This window comes from Pantherophis guttatus, chromosome 3, assembly GCF_059756535.1.
Source record: "Pantherophis guttatus breed Tessera chromosome 3, ASM5975653v1, whole genome shotgun sequence".
NCBI classification, from domain to species: domain Eukaryota; kingdom Metazoa; phylum Chordata; class Lepidosauria; order Squamata; family Colubridae; genus Pantherophis; species Pantherophis guttatus.
Genome location: NC_142065.1, coordinates 202453680 through 202469198, shown reverse-complemented (window position 1 = coordinate 202469198; position 15519 = coordinate 202453680). Strand labels below are relative to the sequence as shown.

Here is a 15519-nt window from a genome sequence, read left to right as displayed (position 1 = left end):
AGGGCTATATCCTTCCAATCTTTCCTACTATCTTCTCCTATTGGTATCACATGATTTATCACTTCTTGTATGATTTATGATTGTATCTTATGACTTATGATTTACTACTTTGTTCTTTGTACGTACACTGAGAGCTTCTGCACTAGAGACAAATTCCGTCTGTATCCAATCACACTTGGCCAATAAAGTATATTCCAGTATTCCAATTCCAAACAGTCACTAAGTGAGCAGTCATAAGTGGAGGACTACCCACCCGTATGTCCTCTTTTGCCTTACAATTTACATCCCAATTTTTCTGGCTATCCCACGAGAATGACAGAGAATCGTATTAGCAAAGTTGTCCTCAACAGTGAAAGGTTGCATTTCTTTCTAATGAAATAACAGGATTCATCATCCCAAACATAAATTTTATTTAGAAGTTATGTTCCCACACTCATACCACAGTGTTATTTGGGAGGATTTTCAGGATAAGTGTTGATAAAAGAATTGTTATTTCATAAGGCAGCAATGGGTCATCTGTATGAGCGGTCTGTCAAAATCAAGATTTGTTTTTTTGACAAAGGAGCAAAGAAGCAACACGATCAACATTTTTTTGTTGAGTTACTGTGCCAAAATATAATTTCCATGCTTTTTTCTCTCCTTTTCCTTTATTTATTAATTTTTAAACTTTAATTAATTTTAATATCATTAATCCTTTAAGAGCACTGCAAGTGTCTGTATTTTTAAAAGTTTACGTAATAAAAATTAGGGGAGGAAAGTTATTTGGGAGAAAGTAGAGAGAGGCTAACATTCCCATTTTTAAAGCCCAAATGCAAAATGTTTTTTGGATCACTTAAGAACCCTCAAACTCTGTTTCCAAGGCTATAAAATCATCTGGTAAAATAGCATAAACCTCTGGGGCCCTCCAACCTAAGAAAATTTGGTGTGCAATTATGACAATTATATCATTACCACAAATTATATAAACAAAAGAATCCTCTTGGATACCTGTCATTCTCATGGCCTGTATTCTGAACATTTGTTCTTCACGTGGAACAAGATGTCCATGTCAACCATACAACTTCATGAGAGGGACCAGAAACTACACAATATTTCCCACCTTCGCTGGTGGTAACTAGATTCGCACATTAAACTATGTTCAATATCCTATGCCTATGATGGCGAACCTATCGCACGCGTGCCACAGGTGGCACACAAAGCCATATTGGGGGGGCACGCAAGCTCAGCTTTTGGGACCGGAAGTCAGCAGATGGGCCGTTTCCGGCCTCTGGAGAGCCTCCGGGGGGGGCGTTTTCGCCCTCCCCAGGCTGCTGGAGAGGCTCTGGAGCCTGGGGAGAACAAAAAACGGGCCTAATGGGCCCACCGTGCCATCGCGTGCTAAAAGCGGGGGAGAGCACAGGGGGGTGGGTCACACATGCATGCGCAGAGGCAGGGTGCATAGAATTATGGGTGTGGGCGGGCACGCTCGCGCGTGACTCCCCCCGCTTTTGGCATGCGATGGCAAAAAGGTTAGCCATCACTGTCCTATGCCTTTTGCTAACAGCTACAAAGATGGCTTATACCAGTGGCCAATCTATGAAATTTAGAATATTACCTACTCTAGCTCCAGGGTCTAATAGAAGTCATTATTCCTCACATATATTAAGTCACTGATGGTTTAATGCAGGGGTATCCAACCTTGGCAACATTCAAGATTTCTGGACTTCAACTCCCAGAATTCCCCAGGAAGCCATGCATTCTGGACACAATTATGGTCACTTGTAAGCCAAGAACAACTTGTATTTATAGATCATTTGCAAATGCTTCCCAGATAATTCTTGTGATAATAAATATTTGGAATTAACTTGTTCTTCAGGCCATTTTGATGTTCAACTCTGCAGTCGGCAACAGAATCAGAGAGGAGAATAAAGAACTAGGAGAATAAAGATCTATTGCACAATATGCGCATAAACACTTCTCAGTTAAGTTAAGATCAAGGTGAGTTAAGTTAAGATCAAGATCTGACAGAGTAAAGGACAAGCAAACTGGAAAACGTCTCACAAAATTCCAGGCAACCTTTTGTTTAGCAAGACACAGAAAGCTATGAAACAGGAAGTCTAAGCACCAGCTATGTGGACAGGTGTCTATGTACAGCATCACCTCTGGATGCCTTTCGGGGGACGCTTATAGCCCACTAACAGAATATCAAGAGTTGGAAGGAACCTTGGAGGTCTTCTAGTCCATCCCCCTAGTGCTCCTAACACTCTTAGAGCAAGGGTTGGCAACTGTGGCCCTTTTACAACCTGCGGACTTCAACTCCCAGAATTCCTGAGCCAGCTTGGCTGTCTTAGGAATTCTGGGAGTTGAAGTCCGCAGGTTGTAAAAGGGCCAGAGTTGCCCACCCCTATCTTAGAGCAATACCTATACAGGTAGTCCTCAACTTACAACAGTTCGTTTAGTGACCATTCAAAGTTACAATGGCACTGTAAAAAAATGATTCATACCTATGATCCATTGTAACATCCCCATGGCCACGTGATTAGAATTTGGGCTTTTGGCAACTGGCATGTATTTATGACAGTTGCAGAGGCCCAGGGTCACGTGATCACCACCTGTAACCTTCCCAGCCAGCTTCCGACAAGCACAGCTGATGAGGGAAGGCAGATTCACTTAATAAACACATGATTCACTTAGCAACTGAGCAAAAAAGCTGCAAAATTCACTTAAATGCCTTGCTTAGCTACAAAAATTTGGGCTCAATTGCAGTCACAAGTCGAGGACTATTTGTGGCTACAAAGGCCTGGAGAGGGGGAAAAAAATGGGAAACAGATTTCGGATACTACCCCAGACAGCTGCAAACCAGACCTCCTATCACCAAGAGCAAAAATCCTCAAGCAGCTAGCTATAAAATTCACCTGCACTTCATGCTTGTGATGAAAGGTTTTGTCGATGGGATAGATTTGTCGTTATAGAAACGGCTAATTATATAGTAATGTGTAAAAGCAAAAAGTTGAGGCTGGAGTGTTTTTATCTGGTACTATTGCTAATGAGAGGTCTTATGCCTTTTTTTACTTTTTCCCCATGTACCTTACATTTCCTTTCCCTTCCTTTTTTTCCCTTTCCCTAATTTCCCAGTTCTATTTCTCTTTGAATTTATATATAGACAAAACAATAAAAGCCATAAAGAAAACTTCATCTGCACTTCTCATCTGCCAACCTGGAATTAAGGAGAAACATCCTAACGGTGAGGACAATTACCGTACTTTTTGAAGTATAAGACGCTCCGGACCATAAGACGCACCTACCTTTTTTGGTGAGGAAAACAAGAAAAAGAAATCTTCCTCTGCCTCCCAGCAATTTTGCCTCCTTGCAGCAAACAGCCTGCTTTACTTTCGTTTTCAGCATAGCTTGATTAGCACAAGAAAAAATAAAATCTGCTCCCAGCAATTTACCTCCTTGCAGCAAGCAGAGGCCCGCGCAGCAATAGGCAATGGCAATCCCTGCAGCCTGAAACAGCTGAGAGTCCGGAGGCCGATCCAAGGGACAATCAACTTGCGCTAATTAGGCTGTGCTGAAGTTGAAATGGGCAGTTTCTTCTTGCTGCTTGCTGCAAGGAGCTAAATTGCTGGGAGGCAGAGGCCAAAGGGTGGGGGGCAGTGGGTGGGCGGGGCTACATTCGGTGTATAAGACACACCCAAATTTTCACCCCCTTTTAGGGGGGGGAAAAGATGCATCTTATACTCCGAAAAATATGGTAACCGGTGGAGCAGCTTAACTTCAGAAATCGTGGGTCCTCCATCACTGGAGGTTTTTTTAGAAGAAACTGGACAGCCACCTGTCTGGAACGGTATAGGACCATGATGGCGAACCTATGGCATGTATGGGCATGTTGTGGCTCCGTTACCTGAGCCTGTGTCATCGGCAGGAGAGGACTCCGAGAGTGAAGGAGAGGAGTTGGCAAGGCCTCCCTCTCCAGGACCCTCCTCTTTGGCAATGCCTTCAGTGTCCGCCGAAGGGCAAGAGATAGGGCCGGGGCCAAGCACGTCCACGCAGCCACAGATGGACAGTGATGAGAGTAATGAGTCTTGGCTGGATCCACGCCAGCATCGCAGAAATAAGCGCGCACAACAAAAGAAAAGGTGTGCCCGAGATTAGGCTGAGTCACTGGACCACACTCCACAGGGTATAAAAGGGAGCGGGGTGACCAGTCAAACCTTGTGATGAACAAAGCTGAAAGCTTCCACGCCATTCTGCATTGCCGGACTTTTGCTATAGATTTTGCTGGATTATCTTTGGACTTGATTTACTCTGTAATTATTGAGCTTTTTACTTTGATGTACCAGAAGTGGAGAGAAGTTATCTCTTTCCTTCGTAGTAATAAACTCTTGGCAGGCAGCCACTAGGTTGCTGCCAAGTTCCTTTATCATAAGGAAAAGGATTTTGTCGGCTGGTTTGGTCTTTAATTCTTGGACGTCTGTTGGTGTGTGTGCGTGTGGGACGGGGACAGAACAGGGCACGTATACCGTCCAGCTGGTCTTCACAGGCACTGGAAAACGGCCTGAAAAACGGCCAAAAAACAGGCATGCGCGCACAAACCAGCTGGTCTTTGGGTTTCCGGTGCTTCAGCGCGTGTGAAGACCAGCTGGCTGGTGCACATGCACGTGCCGGAAACCCAAAGATTAGCTGGCTGGCGTGCTCATGCACACTGGCCATCTGGTCTTTGGATTTCCGGCACTCCGGCGCACGCATATGCACACACATGCACGTGCGTTCCGGTTTGGACACTCGGTGCTGAGAAGGTTCGCCATCAGTGGTATAGAGTCTCCTGTGCTTGAGCAGGGAGTTGGACTAGAAGACCTCCAAGGTCCTTTCCAGTTCTATTCTGCTTGAACCTATATTTAGTAAGGAATACAAGAAGTCCTCAACTTATGACCATAATGGAGCTGGCTCATCATGGTCGTAAGTTAAGACAGTCTATGTCAAGTCCCCCACGTGACTACAACCTTTTCTTTTTTTGCAGCAGCAGCCATTAAGTGAATCAATTGTTTACAATGGGACAGTTTTGCTGAAAACCAGAAGTAAATCCCAGTTTTTAGCAAAACAGTCATAAAGCGTAGACACTTCAAACAGCTGTAAATGCAGGCTGGCTGCCAAGCGCCCAACATATGGTCATCTGACTGCAGAGGGGGAACCCATCCGGTTAATAGTATCCCCAGGGGAAGTCTGGTGTAACTTCCAACAGTCTCTAAGCAACCAGTTGCAAGTCAAGGAATATCTTAAGCTCTCTGGAGATCTGCTAGCTCACTCCCAAGCACTCACACAACTGCTGTTCTTCAGCCTCAGTGCTAACATCTCTGAAGTTATGGCCGGGAAAAAATAAAAATAAAAAAGGAGATATAATTCTAGCTAGGAAAACAAGAGAAACTCATAGCAAACTCTGAGCCTTTGCAAAGATGTTAAGAAGTATTCTTTATATCCACTGCATTCCCATATTAAACAATGCAAATATACAATTAACAGATGCTTTTTCACACTGACTAACAGAGAGCATTATTAGAAACAAATGGCCTTGGTATGTCACAAGTTGGACGTAGTTGAAGGAGCTGGTTCAAACACTGAATGCTTCCCACACATCTAGCTAAAAAGTTGCAAAGACTCTTAACATAAAAACCGTCATCATTTCTTTCTGTCTAAATGCCGGAGATATTCATAGAAAGTAGCCTTAGAGAACTACTGAGTTTTTATTTGCAATTTCATAATTGGCTTGATGTCAATCTTGCAAAGAAGTCCAGGCAGGAAGTAAGGCCACATGGAGTATAATTCTACTTTATGATAAGGTTACATTAACATAATTCTACAAATCTGAAAGTAACATTTCTCTACCGCAGTGATGGCTAACCTTTTTGCCATCGCGTGCCAGGAAGGGGGGGAAAGGGGGGTCACATGCATGCATGCCCACACCCATAATTCTATGTGCCCTGCCCCCCTCCCCACTCCCCCCAGCCCCTGGCATGCATGGCCCGGTAGGCCCATTTTTCTCTCTCACCTGGCTCCAGAGCCTTTCTAGGAGTCTGGGGAGGGAGAAAACGGCCTTCCCCACCAACCCGGAGGACCTCCAGAGGCCAGAAACGGCCCATTTGCCAGCTTCTGGTGGGACCGGAAGGCCCGTTTTTTGCTGTCCCCAGCCTCCAGAGCCTCTCTAGGAGTCTGGGGAGGGCAAAAACACCCTTCCCCACACACACCCCGGAGCCCCTCCGGAGACTCTCCGGATGCCAGAAATGGCCCATTTGCCAACTTCCAGTGGGACCGGAAGTTGGCAAACAGGCCGTTTTCAGCCTCTGGAGGGCCTCTGGGGGGTGGGAAAGCCGTTTTCACCCACCTCAGACTCCTAGAAAGGCTCTGGAGCCAGGTGAGAGAGAAAAATGGGCCTTTCCCATCATCCCCTGAGGCCCTCCGGAGGCAGGAAATAGCCTATTTCCCTACTTGTGGTGGGCCCAGAAGGCCCGAAAATCAGCTGGCCAGTGCGTGCATGCACGCCAGAGCTGAGCTTGCATGCCCACCGATATGGCTCGGGCCACCATAGGCACCCCCGACATGAGTGACCTCGAACTGACCATGCCCCCCACCCCCCCGGCTGCCCCGAAGTCAAACACAACCCTGATGCGGCCCTCAATGAAATCGAGTTTGACATCCCTGTCCTACAGTAACTGAACTTCAGACTAGCCCAGTTTTGTGACATCTTAAACATCAGCTAAATTTCACTAAACTTGATCTCTGAAACTATGCACCAATGAAACAGCTAATTGTTAAGGCACACAAACCTCACTGCCTTTTGCACTGCAAAGAAAATCCTTCTTAAGCTTCATTTCAAAAATGAGGACTCGGCATAGACAGTGGATGATGAATCTATGACTCCGGATGTTATCCAATCTCAATAACCTGAATGATGCTCTTGAAGAGCTGAGCAACTCACACTGTCCACACTCCGGATGAAGTTGACGCCTCATGAACTCCTCCGGATATGTAAAATGTTTGTATATAAAATAAAAGTAATTTCAGAGCGGGGATATGAATGCATATATTCTTTTTTTAGAATGAATGAATGAGCTGGAAGGTACCTTGGAGGTCTTCTAGTCCAGCCACCTTCTCAAGCAGGAAAACCTACACTATTTCAGATAAGTGACTGTCTAGTCTCTTCTTAAAAACATCCAGTGATGGAATGCCCATGATTTCTGAAGGCAAGCTGTTCCACTGGTTAATTGTCCTCACTGTTAGGAAGTTTCTCCTTAATTCCAGGTCGCTTCTCTCTTTGATTAGTTTCCAACCATTGTTTCTTGTCCTGCCTTCCTGTGCTTTGTAGAATAATTTGACCCCCCTTTTTTTTGTGGCAGCTGCTCAAGTACTGGAATACTGCTATGCCCCCCCCCCCCAATTCTTCTTTTCTTTAGACTAGCCAAGCCCAAATCCTGCAGCCTTTCTTCATATGGCTTCATACGAGCCTTGGTAGTACAGTGGTCTAAAGCAGTGGTCCCCAACCTTTTTATCGCCGCGGCCCGCTGAGCGTGCGCAGGGGTGGGGGCACGGCCCAGGAGCTTTTGCGCACGGCCCATTGCGCACGGCCCAGGAGCCTTTGTGCTGCAGCGTTCATGTCCCCCGGCCGCTGTGCGGCCCGGTGCCAGGTACTCCACGGCCCGGCACCGGTCCGCGGACCGGGGGTTGGGGACCACTGGTCTAAAGCACCCTGTTATTAAGACCAGCTGCCTGCAATTACTGCAGGTTCGAATCTCGCCAGGCTCAAGGTTGACTCAGCCTTCCATCCTTTCTAAGGTAGGTAAATTGAGGACCCAGTTTGTGGGGGTAATAAGCTGACTTTGTATAAATATACAAAAGGATGAAGGCTATTGCTTAGCGCATTGTAAGCCGCCCTGAGTCTCCGGAAAAGGGCGGCATATAAATCAATTTTTTTTAAAAAAATATGTTTTAGTCTCCAGGCCTTTGATCGTCTTAGTTGCTCTTCTCTGAACTTTTTCCAAAGTCTCAACATCTTTTTGGTAGTATGGTGACAAAAATGGGTTGCAGAGGTGGAGGTAGGAAAGCCAGTGGGGTGCTTGGCTGGTCCCAAAAGAGCTGGGGCGGGGGAGGGGAGAGAGATGGGGTAAGGGATGAGGATAGGAGGCAGTTAAGAAGAGAAATGCATGCATATATATCAGCCTAGGTCAGTGTTGCTAAACCTTTTCGGCACCGAGTACAGAAATGGGAGCGTGCGCATCCGCGCAGGGGGAGTGCCAAAAACCAGAAGAGCAGTTCCCCGGCACACACGGTCTTCCGGTTTCTAGAGAGCATGTGCACACAAAGACCAGCTGGCTGTCGCACATGCGCGCGCTGGAAACCAAAAGTTCAGCTTCCCGGCATGTGCATGTATGACAGGGAGCTGCTCTTTTAGTTTCCGGCGTTCCCGCACGCATGACCAGCTGGCCAACATGCATGTGCATGCCGGAATCCGGAAGAAGAACGGGCGACAGCTGGCATGCCTGGAGAGATGGCTCTGCGTGACACTTCTGGCATGCGTACCATAGGTTCCGCCATCACAGGCCTAGGGTACTGCTCTTGATAGGTTCACCTGCAGCCTTCGTCTATTTTTGCTCCACCGTATTGAAACGCTGTATTACGTGCGTGGTCTTACTAGGGTTTTATAAAGTGGTGCTAATACTTCATGTGATTCACTTGATTCTACGCCTAGATTCTATCGCAGTGTAGTGGCATCTGCTCATAGTTAAAATACAAAGCAAAGAGGATGTTACACGTCTTCTGGCTGTGTCTCTACAAGGCCCAGCTCAATGACTAAGTTGATGCAATATGTAACAGTAGACTAAAAAAAAACCCCACTAGGTAGATTGCAATTCAGCCTATGGTGGCAACGGAGCCATACTTTGTGATCCAGGTCATCTTTTAATGCTATAATGTGATTTATTGTTTCAGACATAGCGTAGTAGATGGACACAGGAACTATGTCTTGTTAATCCAAGATTTGGGTTGAACACTTCGGGACAGCAAGAATGTGGCTTCTATGCAAATACACGCAGTGCATAATCAGGCTGCACAATTCCATGCACATAAGATTGGTGATTGCAACCACAATTTAGATCTTTCCACATTCGCTACTTTATGCGTCTCTAGTTCTGGCACAATCTGAAAACTCTCATTCAAGCTATTAATAGGATGTCCAATAAAAGAGAGCCATCAGTGCAGGGTGGATTTGATTTAAATCGAGTTGATTTAAATCACAATTTAAATCATGATTTAAATCACTAGTAAAAAGGCTTGATTTAAATCAACTCGATTTAAATCATAATTTTTAAAGAGCAACTATCATCTCTGCTACTCCTTTGACCCATTGTTGACTCACCGATAGTCCCAGTGTTGCAGAATATACAGCCTCATGCTACATAACTAAGCTCCATTTCATGCTGAATAAACTAAATTATTTATGTATCTTAAATAGAAAACTATCTTATGATAGATTTTTACCCCAAAAGTTTTTTATTAAAATAAATTCGATAAAAATCAAAAAAAATCCGATTTAAATCAAAAAAATCTGATTTTTTTGATTTTTAAAAAAAAATCATTGATTTTTATCCACCCTGTCTGGGAGTGGGAAGATTCTGGTCCATCTTTAGCCATGTAATGATCCCTGGATCATTCTGGCCTGATGTCTTTCTCCATTCCATCTTGACTTAGTTATATGGTGGTGGTGGTGATTGTTGTAGAAAAGGAGAATCAAGAATCAGAAAAGATCTGGAAGGGACCTTGGAGGTCTTATAGTCCAGCCCCCTGCTCAAAGAGAAGAAAAGAAGAGCACCATGTTACACCACCATGAACACCCGGACGTAAGGTAGGAGGTAAATCTCACAAGCAATTCAATATATAAGCAATAATACTGATGCTCTACCTAGTTGGCTAATGAAATTTTGCAAGTAAATACCAAGTAAATACCAGAGTCCCCTTCAATGCGAACATCGCCAGCCATCAATCACAACCAAGGAGGGAAGATGCCATGTCACTAATCCCTAACAATGGACCATCAATACTCAAGGAACAGTCAAGGACTCAGCCTTGCAAATGGCATTGAAAAAATGACTTAAAACCGATCCTCACACTTACAACCGTTGCAGGTCATGTGATTAAAATTCGGGAACTTGGCAGCAGACGTGCCTTTTAGGAAGGCTGCAACAACTCTCCGAGACATGTGATGGCCATTTGCGACCTTCCCAGCCAATTTCCAGCAGTCAACGTGGGAAACCAGGTTCGCTTAACAACCCTGTGATTCACTTAACAATTACTGCAATAATCCACTCATTATTGTGATTCACTCAACCATTGCAAAAAAGAAAAATCATAAAGGTCTCTTAACAACTGCCTTACTTAGCAATGGAATTTTTCGTCCCCGATTCTGGTCATAAGTCAAGGACTGCCTGTAGTTCGTAACTAACACAACTATTAAAAAATATATATCATGGCTCCCTCATCTTCCCCGCACACATAGTACAAAGTTCAGGCGATACCAAGCAAAATGTTGGCGGAACTTCGTACAAAATGAAGTAAGGATGTTCTAGGAAAGAGGTGTCAGACTCGAGGCCTGTGGGCTAGATCTGGCCCATAGGGTGTTTAGATCTGGCCCATGGGGCCACCCTTGAAACAGTGAAGGACCGGCCCGCGGTGCCTCTGCCAGCAAAAACGGAGCTCGTGAGGGCCGCATCCAGCTCTCCTGAACTCCATTTTGGCTGGCAGAAGGTTGCAGGAGGCCGTCCCAGCCGAAAACGGAGATCGGGAGCCCGTTTTCGCTGGCAAAGCGCTCGGGCCACCACAGGCGCCCCCAACACAAGTGACTCAAACTGGCCATGCCCACCCTGGCCATGCCCACACACCCCGAGGTCAAATACAACCCTGATGCAGCAGCCCTCAATGAAATTGAGTTTGACACTCCTGTTCTAGGATCTGGCCAATTATCTGTTTAGTAGTTTTACTGTTAACTACTACTTAAAATGAGTCTAAGTAGCTGTGACCTGAGGAATTCATCAATTAATAGGACATACAGGGACCGACCTAAATAGAGCCCCAAATTTTTGACACTAAACGAGACATTCAGTGAGTGAATTTTGCCCCATTTTACGACCTTCCCTGCCAGTTGTTTCAGTCAGTGACACGGTTGTTAAGTGAATCTGGCTTTCCCATGGAAAGCCTTTGCTTGTCAAAAGGTCACAAAAGTGTGATCACATGACCTCAGGACACTGCAATTGTTGTAAATAGGAGTCGATTGCCCAATGTCCAAATTTTGATCTCGTGACCATAGGGATGCTGCAATGGTCATAAGCGTGAAAAATGGTCCTAAGTCATTATTTTAGTGCCCTTGCAACTTTGAATGGTCACTAAATGAACTACTGTACGTCAAGGACCACTGTATTTGCTACTCTGATTGTTCCTGCTCGTTAAATAATTGTAATTGTTCCTACAAACATGCAAATATCCCCATATATAGATTTGGTGAGGTACACCATGCAGAGTCTTTGGAGCAGTCTATAAATACTGCTCGAGTGGTAAATAAATATATAATCCATTTCTGAGCTTCTCCACTGCTGTGAGAGGAAGGGAGGTCAAACAGAGATCTGCCTTTCAAATCTTTAACAACATTAGAGAGAAAAGCCTTAAGCAGATGCAAACTAGCAAACGCAGGGGTGCTAGATTAAATCTCAAAAAAGCAAGCCCTGAGCTTGATCCATTTCCATATTTACACAAGCATGAAAATCTTTCTGACATATGGACATCCTGCTTTGCATTAAAAGGATACAATTTCTTTTTAAGTGAGAATGTGCAAAGGAAGAGGAAGCCCTCTCCAAACGAGTCCCTTTTTTTCCCTACACAAATAACTTGCATCTTTGCCCATTAAAGAACTCTGGGACAAAAAGGCACGTATGCACCATAATAGGGAAAACTGCTTTTTCCAATAAAAAGAAAGTTGGTTAAGAAAGGGTCTCTTCCACAAATCAGCCTTCACGGAGAGAGATGCAAACAGGCCTAGCTTCAAACTTCTATTTTATGGAGAGGTTTTGGGTCAGTTTCTCCAATCTGATCCGATACAGATAAATTGGAACTACGATTCCCAGAATCCCTTCAACCAAAAGAACTAGGAATTTTGGAAACTCTTTAACACTTCTAAAAGCATCACCTTGAAGAAGGCCAGCCTTAAAAAAAAAATTATAATTCAAGAGGAGGCTGTAAATGAAAGCAGTGCAGTATTCTGAGCTCCAGGAAAATAAGTCCTAGTTAGACAATTAAATAAAATAACAAACAGAACAGGAAGACTACATTTTGTGAAATATTGCAGGGAGAAATAGCCACCGTGTCCCTTGCCACTTTTGGTTACAGGCTACAGTTTGAAAAAAGAAATAATCTTCCATTTTACATTAAGACTATCAATGAATAAGTCATCTCCTGGCGTACGATCATTTATTTTAGTGCAAGCTATGAATACCTTTAAAATATTGCTTCAGAAATCACATATACCCCCCACAGGGCAATATTACAGATTATGAATGTATAACCAACTCTCCTATCAAAATGCAAACCCTGCAACTCTGCATGAAATAAGCTATTCGAAGAACTCCACAAATAAAGACGGTGGACAATTTTAACCTCCATTGCGGACCTGTTAAAAACAAGGACCAAAAACTCAGCACAATTAACATTAATGACTTATAACAAATATATATATATCACTGCATTGAAATAACTTTTGGTAATGCAACTGGGTTTATAGACACTTAAACAGGAATTAACTATAGTATTTATACGCCGTTCTTATGAACAATATTCAGTAAGAAACCGTATCATATTTATTTTATATTTATATGGGGTGAGGGGGGAGAACTGCTCCTAAGTAAGTGGTACAGTTATCAACTGCACCATAAAATAAATTGTTTCCCACCAAATAATCCTCTCCATGAAGATGCACATTTAAAGACTGGAGATGTTTCTGAAACACAATAAAAGGAAATGTTGGTGCCACAAGAGTTTCAGAATGACACAGGGCAAGTCCAGAAATAAGGGCCCAGGCAAAACATGTCTCAACTTGTCAAAATTTGAGCCTGGTGTCATAATACTCAGGAGGCAATTTTATTTTGATTTTAATGATGCCCGTTCTCCTTTTTCCACGCACTTACTACTCCTTGCGTGCATTTACTACCCTTTGCAACCAAAGGACAAATGATTCCCCTACTACACTCGCACTTCTTGCACAAACATTTCTGCCCACTTGGGCCTGCTTGTGGCTCTTCAGGATGGGGCTACTATTAAACCTTGCACGTTTTCCTAAGTAAGTAAGTAATCCAAATGGGTTTCTTCTGCAGGGAAATGGAGCAGGGCTTGAAAAAGGGGCAGTGGGAGGCTATGTGGACTTTTGGAGGGAGACTTTTTTTTGGGGGGGTGATATAAATATAATAGTTGCAAGAGAGAGTAAGCGAGGTGGATCACCTTACAGGGATCCAGGTGGAAGAAAAGCATGATTTATTGATTTTTGGGGGGATGGTCGGATCCCCCCCATAAGAGAGAGACCCCAACTAGGGTTAACAGGACTATAGTGGGGGGGAGACGTCGAGTGGGGGAGGGGAAAGCGGCCACCTCACAACAGACAACGCCAAGCCACGATCCCGGATCCGCGGCTCATCTCCAAGCTGCCCTTTGGACCAAGCAGCAGCGGCGGAGGCGAAACCCTGCGCGAACCCGAGCCCGGGATTCGAGGCGAACCTCGCTTTCCCAGACGGCGAGGACGAGAGGAGCCCCAAGTAAAATCCATGCCAAGGCGCGAACGAAGAAGGAGGGGAGGTTTTGGGGAGGAGGGGGAGATCGCTCGATTTTGGGGAGACGGGGAAATTCAGCCAGTTTTGGGGGGTAAGTGGGAGGGGGGTGGATTTGGGGGGAAGGGGAGTTGGAATCAGCCAGGAGATCCGACGGCCGCCTTTCCATCCCTTCCCCTCCCCTTCCCCCCCCCCCCGATTGTAAGAGGAAGGGGGATTTTTGCAGATCTCTGGGACCCTCTTAAAAAAAGGGGGGTCAACGCCGATCTGATGCTGGGGAGAGGGGGGTGCTGGAGGGTGGAAAGAGGGGAAGGAATCCTCTTTCTCTTGGAAAAAGCTCGGCAGGCCGATTGGGTTGCCTATGCCCGAGACCCACCGTCCACCCCTCGCGCAACAGCGTGCGTGGATCGGCGGGATGGCTCGCCACAGAGGATCGCCTCCGTCCACTCCTCCCCTCCCCCCCCCCGCAAAATCCCCCCACGCGAGGCGAATGGGCGATTTTTTTTTTTTTTTGGAAGGGCACCTGTAAACTTCCGAGCCAACTCCCGAGGCCCGACTTCGTTCAGGAAACGCGCTGAAAACAAAGGCGAGGGGGGGGGAGGCAAATCGGAAAGCCACGATCGCCACCCACCCCCACCCCCACCCCACTCCACGCATCCCTCCCCCCACCCCCACTCTTCATCTACCCCTTCCCCCTCCCCACTCCGACCTCGCTGACTTACCACGCACGCATCCTTCCTTCCCCAAGCCAGACCAAGTTCTCCTTCCTTCCCCCACCTCCAAAGGAAAAAAAAAAACCAATTGGGGGGGGGAGAGAAAAGCCTTGCGAAGTTCTTCGCCGTCTCGATCGGGGCTTTTTTTTTCTTCTTTTTTTCCCCCTTTCCAAAAAAAATTAAAAAAAAAAAAATCGAGAAGCGTCCCCGGCGATGAAGAAGAAGATTTAAAATTGAAAAATGAAAATAATATAAAACCCCCACGGGAGGATTTTTTTTAAAAAAAAAAGGGCCGCCAAAGAACCAGGCCGCGGTTCTTTGCAAGCGAGCGAGGAAGGCTCGGCTGGCTGCTTGTTTCCCATGTGCTCGCCGGAGCACGCGCTCGCCTCAATGGAACGTTGTGCTGGCTGGAGCCCTGTGACGTCACCGCCGCCCCCCCACCCCACCCCCAAGCAGCTGATCCTGCCTCGCAGCCTTTGCAGCAACGGCGGCGGCGGCGGCGGCGGCTTTGCAAAGGAAAAGTGCGCGGCTCCGATGAGGACGGTGCAGTTTGCAAACCACCTCGCGTCTTCCAAGACTCGGTGGAAATTGGGAGGTTGGGGGGGGGGGGGAAAGAAGCGAGGAGGAGGAGGAAGGGGGAGGAAGAGCGCGCGGCACAAGTGCAGGAGATGACCCAACTTTATTTCCCTCCCTGCTCCCCAGGGTCTTTAACGGAGTAGCTCCTCTACCCCTCGAATAACGGCTTTAGCCGGCCTGGTGTCGTTCCTTCACACACAACACACACACACACACACACATGAATAGCTTCTGGGTTGCGAGTGGTGAGGATGTCCTGGGACGGGGAGTGGCTGCGCTGACCACCGCTCAGGCCAATTTTTTTCCAGCCAGATCTTGCAAGTTCTGCCTTCAAGGGAGAGCGAGAGGTGGGGGTATGAACGCCAGCGAGGGGTTCACCTGCAAGGTTTCAGCTATTTTTG

The 15519-nt window shown here is 46.0% G+C and overlaps 1 long non-coding RNA gene across 3 annotated transcripts in view; it reads right to left on the bottom strand.

The window, feature by feature from the left end:
* The window catches only part of LOC117668416 (uncharacterized), a 176232-nt gene extending 161143 nt beyond the window's left edge, over positions 1 to 15089 (bottom strand). Inside the window, exon 1 of one of the 3 annotated variants that reach the window (XR_004592276.2) lies at positions 14552 to 15089. This is a non-coding gene — a long non-coding RNA (uncharacterized LOC117668416). The remainder of the gene's footprint in view (positions 1 to 14551) is intronic. The other 2 variants (XR_004592277.2, XR_015733442.1) reach the window with 2 other exon arrangements.
* Between the last annotated feature and the right edge of the window lie 430 nt (positions 15090 to 15519).